The sequence below is a fragment of the Phyllostomus discolor genome, chromosome 5 (assembly GCF_004126475.2).
Source record: "Phyllostomus discolor isolate MPI-MPIP mPhyDis1 chromosome 5, mPhyDis1.pri.v3, whole genome shotgun sequence".
In the NCBI taxonomy this organism is placed as follows: Eukaryota; Metazoa; Chordata; class Mammalia; order Chiroptera; family Phyllostomidae; genus Phyllostomus; species Phyllostomus discolor.
The window spans coordinates 93,275,684-93,289,281 of NC_040907.2; the positions used below are offsets into that span (position 1 = coordinate 93,275,684).

Sequence of the window (13,598 nt, forward strand, 5' to 3'; positions counted from 1 at the left end):
TATTGACTTAGAAATGCCACCTCATCTCCTCTGGACTAGGGGTGGGCAGGCTCCAGGGCCAGGGCTGCTTCACTGGCCAAGTGGCAGCAGCAGAAGCTGTGTGGCCTGTGAGGCCAAGAATATTTCCTAATTCATCATGCATAAGAAACATTTGTTCACCCCTGTTCTAGACAAGTTTAATAGGACTTTTAGGGTACTGTGTAACTTTTAAGTTTCTAAGTTTAAAGTTTTTGGCTTGTTGACGTTAGGAAAAAAAGAAACAGCTAAGCGTACTCATCCTGGGGTCCAGCCTGGGCAACTGGATTTTTTTTTAATACTCCCAGGGGATTAACAAATAGCCAAGGTTGAAAACCACCATTCTTAGACATTTAGGGAAAAAATGAGTGCTCTACCCTTTTGGTAAATAACTCTTTCTTTCCCTCTGTCCTATCCCCCTCCACACCAAGACTCTTACTCTTCCCCCATAAGTACAAGGGACTGTCATGTAGATTATAATGCTGTACTGTATTTCTGTTACTCACTAATGAAAACCAAATGTCTGACAAGAAGCAGTTAGTTGTGTCTTAGCTTTGTTCACTGGAGTGGAGAGGGCACAGCTGGGGCTCTCTTGTCTAAGGTACCAGGAAGGGAAAGAAAGTGCCTGCCTTTTCACTTCATTGTGCTGGGCCCACCCCACCAGGGTCGTCACACCCCTGGCAGAGAAAAATTGGTGAGCAAGGGTGCAAGTGCCTTTTTGTCAAGAGCCCCACCCCTGCCTACTCCATCATCAGAGCCTCCGCAGTAGCCATAGCAGACGAGAGGCAGGCCACCCACAGGGGAGGGCCCACATCACAGCAGCCTCCCCCCAGTGCTCTCCTCCCACCAGCAGCTCTGCCAGGCGTCTTGGCCTGAGGTGGGCTGGTCCAGACAGCCCTGCTGCTGGGGCCATGCAGAATTCAGACAGCCCATTCCCTCCAGCAGGGCCTTAAGGGCAAAGAATGAATGGTGTCCCCAGAACAGGACAGACTGGGCAGCTCCTCGTTTTATTAGCCTGAGGAAGCCCTTCCTGTTCCCTCCCTGGCCATGTGTGTCCAGAGCTTGGCTGTGCTTGTTATGGAATTTGGGGCATTTATTTATTTAACAAATGTTTGTATAATGTTTACTCTATGCCAGCCACAAAACACTAACCCCAGGCAAAGAGCAGATCATTCAGTCTTCCTATTTACCACCCTGTTCGTTGTACAGATGACAAAAACTAAGCCTACCCAACTGGCCCTTAAACCCAGGCCTGCTCTTCTAGCATACCAGGCTGTCTCTCTCCTCCCATCCCTTGTCCCTGGCCTCCAGAGACACTGCCCTGGGAGAGGATCCCCATTGCCCTAGAGGATCCTCTGGGTGGTCTGCCATCCACCAACCTACCTCCTCTCACTTCCTGGCCTCCAACAAAGCTTTATGGTGAAAAGGGTACCCAGGGTACTTTGATAAGTAAAATGTGTGTGAGGACAGACAGATGAAAGGACATCCCAATGCACTGACACCATGTAGTCCCAGCTCTGGCTCCACAGTCTGGAGGAGACCTGCTCCACTCATATGTGTTAACTGCTGTGATCATAATCATCATTGTTTTTATTTATGTTATTATTCAATGTGCCTGGCACATGTCAGGCCTATAGCAAGTGTTCACTAATATTAACTACTGTTGTTACTGTGGTTATATCACCTCTTAACATATATAGAAGCCTGGGTATACGGGGCAGGTAAAAGAAATTGGTGGTGAGAGACATATTCCACTCTGCCTACCAGACTTGAAAGGCTCCATAACAATCATTGGCTTTTAAAGATCACTGAGGTGCTTCCCCTTTATTATCATCTTCTAATTCCCACCCTCCCATCTACTGCAGCAAGAAGCTGGTCACTCCTGAAGGCTCTTTGTTTGCCAGGATGAAGTGGGCCATTGCTGCACCAGCCAGCAGGACCAACTGTTGGTGACAAAATATTGGAAGTCACTTGCTTTCCTTTAATGAGCGAGTATTTATTTTGTGCACCCAAGGTGCCCAGCAGTGTACTTCGTACTTTGGAGTAACTCTGAGAACAATGCATTTACAAGGATGATAAACCAAACTGTATGGCACAAGGTCACCGAGTCACAGGGTCTTGGGTTAGAAACAGTAATAACAAAGAGGTGGAAATTGGCCAGAGGGATCTTCTAGACCCGATGGTGGGCTAGACTGACAGGAACCTTCCAAACACACACAGATGCTGGGTAAGATATTGCATTAGCCAAGTGCAATATGTACTCTGTGCTGGGTTCCACTGTAAGAGAGGGGAATTCCCAAGGCCCAAAACAAGGAGAGCATTCAAGCAGCAGTGGACACAGCAGCCCACAGGGCATCTGAACCAGAAAGTGGAGCTTGAGTTTTAACAACTGCACAGGGGGCTGGAGCTGAGATCTCAGGCCCCTTATGCACTTAGAATTGAGCCCCTTGAATGAAGCTAGGAGTTAGAACTGTCAGTAGTAACAGGACTAGACAATCTTTCCCCACCACAGAGATTCAACTCCAGAGCTGGCGGACTGCCTTGGACTAAGGGCAGAAAGGTTCATCCTTAAGACACTGGAGCCTTGAAATCTTTACCACACAGGGCTGTGTGCTCTAAACTCCAGCCCTTCTCTAAGGCTGAGATATTAATGTAAGAACAAGTGAGTTACTTGGACCCACAAGATCAAAAATGAAACCTCCCATGGAGAATCACTGGGGCCAGGTCCTCAAATCTCACATGGAAGAAAATGTTCGCCAAGGATGAGCTCATAGGCAAAATTCACAGAGCACATGGGTATCCATCATGAGGACCAAAAACCATAAACTGGGGAGTTTCCATCCCAGCAACTCCAGAAAATAGAGCGATCTGAAAGATAAATTAATTCAGCTAATTTATTAAGTAGTTACCACTCCCCCACACCAAATGCTATTCTAGATACTCAATATTCTAGATACTGCATATTTATATGAGCAGATCCCCTTGTTACCAAAGCCAACCAGTGGGGAGGGGGAAGTTCCTACCACTTGCTACCTATCAGGCCAATCTCCAAAGATGGAGTTCAGTGGAAAAGAAAGGAATCATTTTTTTCTTTTTTTTTTAAGATTTTACTTATTTATTTTTAGACAGAGGGGAAGGGTGGGAGAAAGAGAGGAAGACAAACATCAATGTGTGGTTGCCTCTCATGTGCCCCTACTGGGGACCTGGCCCACAACCCAGGCATGTGCCCTGACTGGGAATCGAACCAGTGACACTTTGGTTTGCAAGCTGGCACTCAATCCACTGAGCCACACAGGCCAGGGCAAGAAAGGAATCTTTTATTTAATGGCAAGTTTCTGCCTAAAATATCCAGGTAACAAAAGTAAGGGAAACAGAAAAGTCAGAGTATGACATCAAAAATAGTCTCATTACAACCACTACATAGGTTCAAGAACTGAAAATAACACAAGAACAAGTCTGTTCACAGTGCTGACTATTATCACCAAGGTCTTTGGAAATAACAGTAAGATTCTGCCTCAAAGTCCCTCCAAGACACCCAAAGAAAAATCACCTTGTCACCCTCTGCCAGCTCAGTTCAGGATTGTGCCAGGAACCTCTTTTGCCTCCCAAAAGTATCATAAACTTAGGTGGCTTAGCTGGTCTCCAGTCGCTGTCCAGCTCCAGGCATCTTGCAGAGTCTGTACCCCAGGCCTCCACACACAGACCCGCTGGTGACCTGGTACAACCCCTGCCCTGGGGAGGGGAAAGAACCAACTAACTTTTTGCTTTCCAGCATGCTCTGTTTCAAAAGTTCTCTCCCAGAATCCCACATGTGCAAGAGCCAGTGGGAGTGCCCAGCCTTCCAGCCAGTGAAGGCCAGTGTCAGCCATGTTTGCCTTTTCTCCTTTTCCAGTCTCCATGGTCAGCAAGGGGCAAAGTCTCCTGTCACACATGTGCAGCTCAAACCCCTTCCCCATTTCCAGGAGCATGTGTCATCCCCCCACCCCCATTACACCCACTGACCATAAAGCTGTAAACAAGCAAATAGCACACTTGCACATAACCAGCACATGAAGAAAAATGAAATATAGCAGTGAGGTAGATAAGGAGGAGTAGGGTGGTCAGGAAAGACCTCTTTGAAGAAGCAACACTCTAGCCAAGACCTAAATGATCAGAAAAAGGAAATCATACAAAGTTCTTGGCAGAAAAGTTCTAGACCAATGGGAGCATCAAGGGCAAAAGCTGGCTTCCACATGGCTTTTTCTGGAAGCGGAAACAGGAGGTCAGTGTGGCTGGAACATGAGGGACAAGGTGGGGGCAAAAGACAGGCTCAGTCACAGGTGGGTCCAACCACATGGGGCCTGGAGCCCAGTGGGTTTATTTTAAAAGCATGAAGGTACATTGAAAGCACTGTCTACTGGGTGGCAAATGGTCGTGGGATGGGCCAGAGTTGGGGCAGAGGGGCTGGGCAAGGCGGTCACTGGAAGAGGTCTCATCCAAAGTATATTCTGTAAGTGGCTCTATGAAGGTGTGCCAGCGGACCGGCTGCAGCACAGGGGGTAAGAGACAGCAATGACTTGGGTTCCGGTGGTTTGCAGAGATAGGGGACTGAAGGTCCCTGAAACATGGAGGCCCATCTAGGAAGTGGAGCATGAAGCCCTGTCCCAAGAGTAGAGTTGGAAGGGTGACAAATGAGACTGCTGGCTAAAGGAGAGCTTTGAAAAGGGAGGTGTTTGATCTTGGGGGCAATGGGTAACCACTGCAAGGAGCTTGGAGACTTGATTGAAACCACAGCCTGTTTTCAATTATAGGGTTTATTAGTCCAGGCATGGTGAGACCAACAGAGCAGGAGATGACAGGCATTGAGGCGATAGCTTGTCACTCAGTTCCCAAGAGGAGGGTGTACCCCATCATGGGAGCCACACAGGAGGCAGAAGGAAGGAGGGGGAAATGTGGGTCACAGCCTTCACTGTGGTTTCCTTAGAGAAGGAGCAAGTGAGGCAGGGTAAGCAGGTGTAGGATCAGCCAATTTGAATAATTTCAGGGCTCTGGGGCACAAGGGCTGTCCCCTGATTGTCTGGTATCTGGTCCTGGGGTGACTGGGGCAGGGGAATCGTGGTAATAGTGTGAAAGCCCCATAGAGGAAGTGGTAGGGGTGTGGGGTCTGGATCAGCTAGTTTGTATTTGAAAGGTACCCTTACAAGTTAGTTGTTGGCTATATCCAGAAATTGGCTGACCATGGAAGGAGCACTCCTCCCTCCCAGCAATATCAGAAAACATGAAATAAAAAGGCATGGTTAATGTGTATCCCTGTGGCAACTACAGGGTTGCTGAATGCTCTGGAGTGATGTGAATCTGGGGCTGGAGAAGGCAGCCGGAAGGAGGTGGCAGCAGCAGAGGATTCATGTTCCCTGAGGACTGGAGGGGAGTTTGGGCTGAGGGTGTAGGGAGCACAGGTGGATTCTGGTGGTGGGAGGACATGATGCCCCAATGAGTGGGCTGAGATGAGAGATAGATGGCATCGCACGAGCTGCGTGGGACACTCCTACCTTCCAGGTCCAGGCACAACCAGTTTCTGCTTTCCTGAGGGCTGTAGGTAAAGGAAGAGTTTCAAAAGCTGAGTGGCCCAAGAGAAGAGAAGTATGTGCTTCTTGGGTGGTACTTCAGCATGCTTTGCAGAGTCAAATTTAGGCATGTCACCATGAAGCACAAACCGAAGAAAGTGTAGTTGTAAATATTTTCTACCTGAATGTAAGTGCTGTCAGAGGTGGAGGGTGAGGCTGCCGATCGGTGCCTGGGCCTGAGACCCAGGCAGCCTTTGGCCTTAGGACACTGGGCTGGAACACTCAGTGGCCTTGGGACACTGAGATAGAAATGCCCACTTAGTCATTTTGCTTGGGAATTTACTATTACTTAAGAAAGAGCAGCAGAACTTAAGTGCTAAACTAGAAGAGAGTAATACTGACCAATCCTTTTTTCTGGAATGAATGTGGAATTCTTCCAGGGTTACAGAAAACAAATTGAGGGCAGGGTGGGAGCGGGGAAGGATACAAGAAGAAGGGAGAATCAAAGAGAAACTGTGATTTGATATCCTGGGAACTGGCAGATGATGACAGTGGAAGAGGGGGCTGTTCGAAGCTGCCTTCTAATTATGCACATGGTACAAAAGGTGTCCCAGGAGGCTGCGGCCTGCTCCAGGACACGTGGCTTGGTGACACGCCTCCTTGTCCAGGAGCACTCATGCAATGTACAGCCTATTTCCCTGCATTCATGGATCCAAGTCCATGTTGTTAGAACATCAAGGAAAACTGGGGGGTGGAAAATCAGGAAGGTAACACAAGGAACAGGTGGAGAGGGCTATCCATATGGTGTGTAGCTAAAGATTTTTTTGATGGAAACAATGGAAAGTAGGAATTCCAATGGATGATGAAGAAGTTAGTATCACTTCCCCAAAATGTTAGTGCACACCATGACCATATTTAAAATGTAAATTAAGGAAGCCGAGTACACACCATTCTTTGTGAAAACAAGTGTGTGCACATCTGTTGGGGGACGTTTGTGACATGAGTTCAGTAAGGTCCCCAGTGAAGGCTCTCATCACATGAGAGTGTCTACCCTCCTTCAAGCAGTGTTTTCTGGGTGTCAGGTCATCGTAAATGTGGCAGACACTTTCCTGCCCCATGGACATCTCAGCCAGGAGCGGATGCACTCCAACATATGCAGATGTGAGCTGTCTTAAATGTTAGGGACACACTTTTCCCGAGATCAGCAATAAAGCTCTGTGTGTGAAGCTCTATTAACCAAAATATTCTTGGGTTAGTAGGAACAGGTGGTCAGTGGGATTATTCTGGTTTTTAGCATGGGGAAACCAAGGCACTGAAAGGCTCCCCAAGACACTCAGAAGTGTGGGAAAATCACTGAAAACTGTTTTTCAAACATCAGTGGTTCTCAGGGTGCAGCCTCTGCACCAGCATCATCCTCACCACCCAGGAACTTGTTAGAAACACAAAGAGTGAGCATGGAGCCCAGAAGTCTGTGGTTTAAGGAGCTCCCCCAGGGGATGTTGATCAATGCTCAAGTTCAGGAAGTGCTGTCTCGAACCACTATGCATACACCTGAAACTAATATAAAATAATATTGCATGTAAACTGTAGTTGAGAACATTTTAAAAAAATATTTTATCTTAAATTTCCACTGCTATTTATTCTTTTTAAATTTTTTTGAATTTATTTTATTTTTAATTACAGTTTTTATTCTAAGAGGACATAATAGAAAGATATAAGTCAAAATAAAGTAAAAATAAATTTTTAAAAAAGAGGTGCTGTCCTATGCCAGGCTACACCTCATAGAGGAAAAAGGCAGATGCCCTGCATGTAGAAAAGGGACCTGGCACACTTTGAAGAATGATGGTGTTAAGGAGGCATGAAAGGAGATCAGAGTCAGCTGTGGAACACACGCTGCTGGTAAGAAGAGGTTTCTTAATTCTGTAGGAAAATGAAACAGATGCCATTCTTGAAGGTCAAGGAAATAGCAGGCAGGACCTGGTGCTTAGTTCAGTTCCCATGCAGAGAACAAATGTGTCTCGATCATCTCAGACAGCAGAAGTCACAGAAACCCCTGGACTGATGTAAGAAGGCACAAAAATCTCAGCACTGCATCCTACCATTTTATCTGTTCTGTGAGAACATAAACCTATATGCATGTTCATTTTAGAGTCTTAAATCATGGCCTGTGACCCTGCTTACCTGTCCTCTGCATGGGCAGCAACAGCACACCTTTAGGCAGTTGTCACTCTCAAATGCGCCCCTTCGCCCCTGCAGGGGAGCGTTGGGTGCAGATTTCCTTCACAGTCCCCAGGACTTTTAACCAAGGAACTAGGTAGGAGGAGCTCATGGTGGATGCGCCTAAGGTGTGCTTTGCATGAATTGCTTTGAGAAAGAACAGCAGACATGGAGATGGGTGAAGGTGGTGAATTATTAACCACACTTGGTTCAGCTGGAATTTCATTCTGACAAGACAGAAGTGCTGTTGGCAGTCATCATGATCATCTAGCATCTGGAAAAGCAATAAGAAGAAGATAACGAACCATATGGGAAATAAAGAGGAAATCAGAGAAAGATCAAGCTGCACCGTGAAACAGTGGAGAGTAAGTACTAGTATCGAGTCCCCAAGTGGAAGGGAAACCTGGAAACAAAGGAAATTAGAGCACGCTGCGCAAGAAAGGAGTAACACAATTAATACCCTTAGGGGAAAAGTATGTGTTAAAAGGAATTTTAATTTTTGGCACTTTTAAGAAAAAAACAGTGTAAAACATTTAAATGGCCTCAGGTTAGATAAATAACTAGGAAAAAAATTGCTAACAATTTCAGTAAGTAAACGGTCCTAAACACCACTGGCTCTTCATCAGAAAAATTTTGGCCAGAATAACTCTAATTTTTAACATGTCTTGAGAGTTTGCTATATCAGGTGCTGCTAAGCACTTTCTATAAGTTAGCATGTTAATCCTCCCACCGACCCTCTGGAGTAGGTACTGGGACAGCTCCAGCATGGATGGAGACTAAGGCACAGACAGATTGTTCACAGGGCCAGTACATGCCACCAAGGTCTGATCGCCAGCAGGTGACTTCAGAGCCAGAATGAGGACCACCAGCCTGTCCACTGTGGTCACACATGCAGTGAGTAGCACTGCAGTGTCACAGGGATGGGACAGAAGTGCTGGGTGTAGGGAAGACCTTGTGCCACCAAGCGCAGTGTGTGCACGGCCCAGAGCTAAGCTTCTCAGAAGGAGTGTTTCTGAGTTCCTCCTTTTTAGTTAGTCCATGTGGTTTAACATTACAAAAAGGTTTCTGAAAATCATCAGGGTATCACTACCTTCCTTGATGGAAGCTAAATAAAAATTTGAGTGGATGAATTAATGTTCTCCCTGTCACCGTTGAAATGACTTTACAAGACCCTTTAAAATTACGTAAAAAAGTCAATATTCAGAAATCGATGCCATTCTTGTACACCAACAACAAAATATCAGAAACAGAAATTGGAAAAAATCCCATTTGCTATAGCAGCAAGAAAAATAAAGTACCTAGGAATAAATAACCAAGGAGGTTAAAGACCTGTACTCAGAAAACTATAGAACACTAAAGAAAGAAATTGAGGAAAACAGAAATAAATGGAAGCATATACCGTGTTCATGGATTGGAAGAATTAACATCATTAAATATTCATACTACCCAAAGCAATTTATAGATTCAACACAATGCCTATTAAAATACCAATGACATTTCACAGACATAGAACAAACATTTCAAAATTGTATATGGAACCATAAATGACCCCAAATAATCGCATCAATTTTGAGAAAGAACAGTTTGGAGGGATCACAATACATGATATCAAACTGTATTATAAGGCCATGGTAATCAAACCGTCATAAGAACTGGCATAAGAACAGACGCATCGATTAGTGGAACAGAATAGAGAGACCAGAAATAGACCCAAGTCTCTATGGCCAATTAATATTCAACAAAGGGGCTTATTATTTGCATAATAAAATGAAGTAAAAATAGCCTCTTTGACAAATGGTGTTGGGAGAGCTGGACAGCTACATGCAAAAAAAATGAAACTCGACCACCAACACATACACATACACAAAAACTCACAATGGATAAAAGACTTAAATATAAATTGTGACACCATAAAAGTCCTAGAGGAAAACATCGGCAGGAAAAGCTCAGGTATTCCATGCAGCAATATTTTCAATGACATGTCCCCTAGAGCAAGGGACATAAAGGAAAGAATAAACAAATAGGATCTCATTAAAATAAAAAGCTTGTATGGCTAAAGAAAACATCAGCAAAATGAAAAGGACACCAGCTGTATGGGAAAATATATTTGTAAGTGATACCTTGGACAAGGGTTTGATCTCCAAGATATATAAAGAAGTCACATGACTCCACCCCAGGAAGATAAACACTCCAATTAAAAAATGGGCAAAGGACCTGAACAGACACTTCTCCAAGGAGGACATACAGAGGGCCCAGAGACGTATGAAAGGATGCTCAGCATCACTAACCATCAGAGAGATGCAAATTAAAACCACAGTGAGATACCACTTCACACCATTCAGAATGGCCATCATAGACAAATCACCAAACAAGTGCTGGTGAGATTGTGGAGAAAAGGGAACCCTGGCACACTGTTGGTGGGAATGCAGACTGGTGCAGTCACTGTGGAAAATAGTAGAATGTCCTCAGAAAACTAAAAATGGGTCTGCCTTTTGACCTGGCAATTCCATTGATAAGATTATACCCTGAGAACCCTGAAACATCAATTCAAAAGAACCTGCATACCCCAGTGTTCATAGCAGCACAATTTACAATAGCCAAGTGCTAAAAGCAACCTAAGTGCCCATTAGTAAATGAGTGGATCAAAAACCGTGGTACATTTACACAATGGAATACTATGCAGTGGAAAGAAAGAAGGAGCTCCTATCCTTCCCGACAGCATGGGTGGAGCTGGAGAGCATTATGCTCAGTGAAATGAGCCTGGAGGTGAAGACAAATACCGTATGATCTCACCTATAGGTGGAACCTAATCAACAAAACAAACAAGCAGACAGAATATCACCAGAGACACTGAGATAAAGAATAAACTGACAGTAACCAGAGGGAAGAATGGAGGCAGATAATGGGGGGAAAAGGGGGAAGGGTCATGAAGCAACAGGTATAAAGGACACAAGGACAAAGCCAAAGGGGGGTAGGATAAAGGGTGAAAGGTGGGGATGGGTGGGGCGGGAGGGAGTGGTGGGGGCAGAAATGAGACAATTGTACTTGAAGAACAAAAGAACGATAAAAAAAAAAAACATATATATGGCCCTGGCTAGGTGGGTCAGTTGGTTGGAGTGTTGTCCTGAACACCAAAAGGCTGCGGGTTCTAATCCCAGTCAGGGGCACATACCTAGATTGTGGGTTAGGTCTTCAGTCAGGTCATGTGCAGGAGGCAACTGATCTTTCTCATATCAATGTTTCTCTTTCTCTCCCTCCCTCTCTCTAAAAGTCAATAAAAATATCCTTGGGTGAGGATTAAAAACTTGTTTTAAGTTACATGTATATGTATTCATCCCAGCAGCTATCAGTCATTTTTCTTGCCCACACACACTTGAGGGACACAACAGCTTCCTTCATCAAAAATGGTTTTATTTCAAAATGGGCAGAGTACCACATTATGCCCACTCTGTTCCAGATAAAGTGGGGCTGCGAGGTTCCCACACACCAGAGGGAATGGGAATTCTGCTAGACCCACAGCTAAGTCACATAGGAAAATGTTTTTCACAGAGGAAACTGGAAGCGGTGGCTCATAAAAAGCATGGTTATAGTCTGTGGGAGCTTGAATAAATCTGCAATAATTATTTTTATAGGTTATCAGATAGTTAATTTTGGGAGACTTATAGGAAACTTAAAGCAAATTAAAAAATTTTTATTCAAGTTCTGTTTGTCTAAAGATAATCTAGGTAGGGTGATGCCAACCAAAGGCAAGGCATATAAATAAAACGGTGACCAACATTTTATTCACAACCAGTGAACAAGCAACTTAACAGTGAGACAAAAATGTTTTCTAAATTGGTGTTTTGGGATTTGCTGATGGCATGGAATTTTAGGGAGCCCTCAGGCAAGAGGCTGCCCAAATTTCAACCTCTGAGTATGCAGAGATTATGTAAGATACTAGGAACCCTGTGGTCAACAAGACTGCTTCCTGGGAGAAGCAGAGAAAGGCCTGTGCTGTGCCAGAGGGTGCAGCCTCTGCTCTAAAGGCCAGCATGACTGATTCCAGTGCCACCAACATTCCATCTCATGACCGCCCCACCCAAAGGAGCTGGGTGTTGCTTACGGCCAGCCAGTGGGAGGATCACTGAGCTCAGCTCTATAAGCAGGCTGACCTCAGGCGCCTGTCAGAGTCCACGCTGGTGTGTTTTGTGGGAGTGGTGGGGTCGGGCTGTTGGCAGCTGGCAGAAGTCAGGTAGGTGGTCCTCTGGTAACAGGTGGCTAGTGATAGTGGCTAAGCCATTGCTGCCAGCACCTGGCAGAAATCCAGGAGGCTGGATAAAGAGAGTCCAGGTGCCCAGCCCCCATCAGCTGGGCTAAGAGACTCTGGCAAAGCACACTTCAAAGACAAGAGGCTGCTTTCCAGAGCCAGGTGTGAAGCCAGAGCAGACCAGCAGGGCCACTAGGATGATGAGTCAGTGTGTATGTGGCCGCACGGGCTCTACTCTCTCCTTCGTGGGTGGAGATAAGATTGGAGCAGGCAGGTCAGGAGAGGCTGGGTCCAGGGGAGAAGGTTGAGTGGACTCCTGATGTAAGCTGCTGACACAGAAGCTCCAATAAAATTCCATTTAGAAGAAGCAGCGACATAAGACCTTTCTTTGTTCCTTCTGCCCACTATTTTCTCAAATTGTTTTTCAACACCGTATTTCTTATCATTTGCAAAAATGACAAATTAATCCCCCTACAGTGTTACCTTTTAAATGCCCCATGTGCTCTATACTTTCTGAGGCCTGATAATTATATATTGAAAAAGCACAAGGAAAAAGCTGAAGGAAGGAGAAAGTAGAAAAAAAATGAATCCGGATACAGAATATTTCCTGGTGAATGCCTAGTATTCATCTGGTTACAATGTTTCTGAGGAACACTTAAAATTTATCCCAATTTTTACATGTTCAGAGTTGCTTAATCTAAAAGGCTAGCTCCAGCTCTAAATACACTTTAGGGCCTGACGCCTTTCTGCCCCCCCAAAACCTAAAACATCCAGAGAATGTTCATTCAATGTATTGCCATGATCAGCATCTTTTTTACCTTCCAGAAAGAGGCAACAGTTACCATTAGTCCTTTGAAATAAATCTCCATAGAAAATGTTGGAGCTTTTGGGTCGTTCTACCATTCCACCCCCCTGCCACCCATTCTACAGATGCAGGCAAGCTGAGGCCTGAGGGGTCAGGTGACTTGCCCACGGTAACCAAATTGGTATGTAAGCCCAGGGTTTTGCCCAAAGAGTTCATTTGCCCCAGGAAACTTTGAGGTTTAACCATCCTAACAGCCAACTTTTATTTAATTTCATAATACTCATCTCTTCTCTCTAAATTACCACATTTAACTGAAATCATGAACTTGACACTTTTTTTATCCTCATCCCTAAGGACATGCTTAGTGATTTTAGAGAGGAGAAGGGAGGGAGAGAGAGGGGGAGAGGAACATCAATCAGTTGCCTCTCGTACACACCCCAACCAGGGACCAAACCCACAAGCTAGGCTTGTGCCCTGACTGGAAATCAAACCCACGACCTCTAGGTTTACAGGATGAAGCTCCATCCAACTGAGCCATACCAGCCAAGGCTGAACTTGAAATATTTTAAAGAGCTAATTCATACTGTCTGCTATCCCTTGGCCTGAACCTACTTACCTTATTTTTTATATACCAAACAGAACTAAAGGTTTTTTAAAAATCCAAGTGAAAGCTTATCTACTGGAACCAAAACTAATTTTTATAAGAGCTTTGAAGCAGAACCTTAAGAAAGTCTCCCAACTGATATTGATACTTAATTCAATTGTAGACTGT

General features: G+C 45.0%; 1 protein-coding gene across 2 annotated transcripts in view; it reads left to right on the top strand.

The window, feature by feature from the left end:
• Positions 1 to 13,598, top strand: part of SLC22A23 (solute carrier family 22 member 23) — a 175,548-nt gene that overhangs the window by 121,325 nt on the left and 40,625 nt on the right. The window lies entirely within an intron of this gene.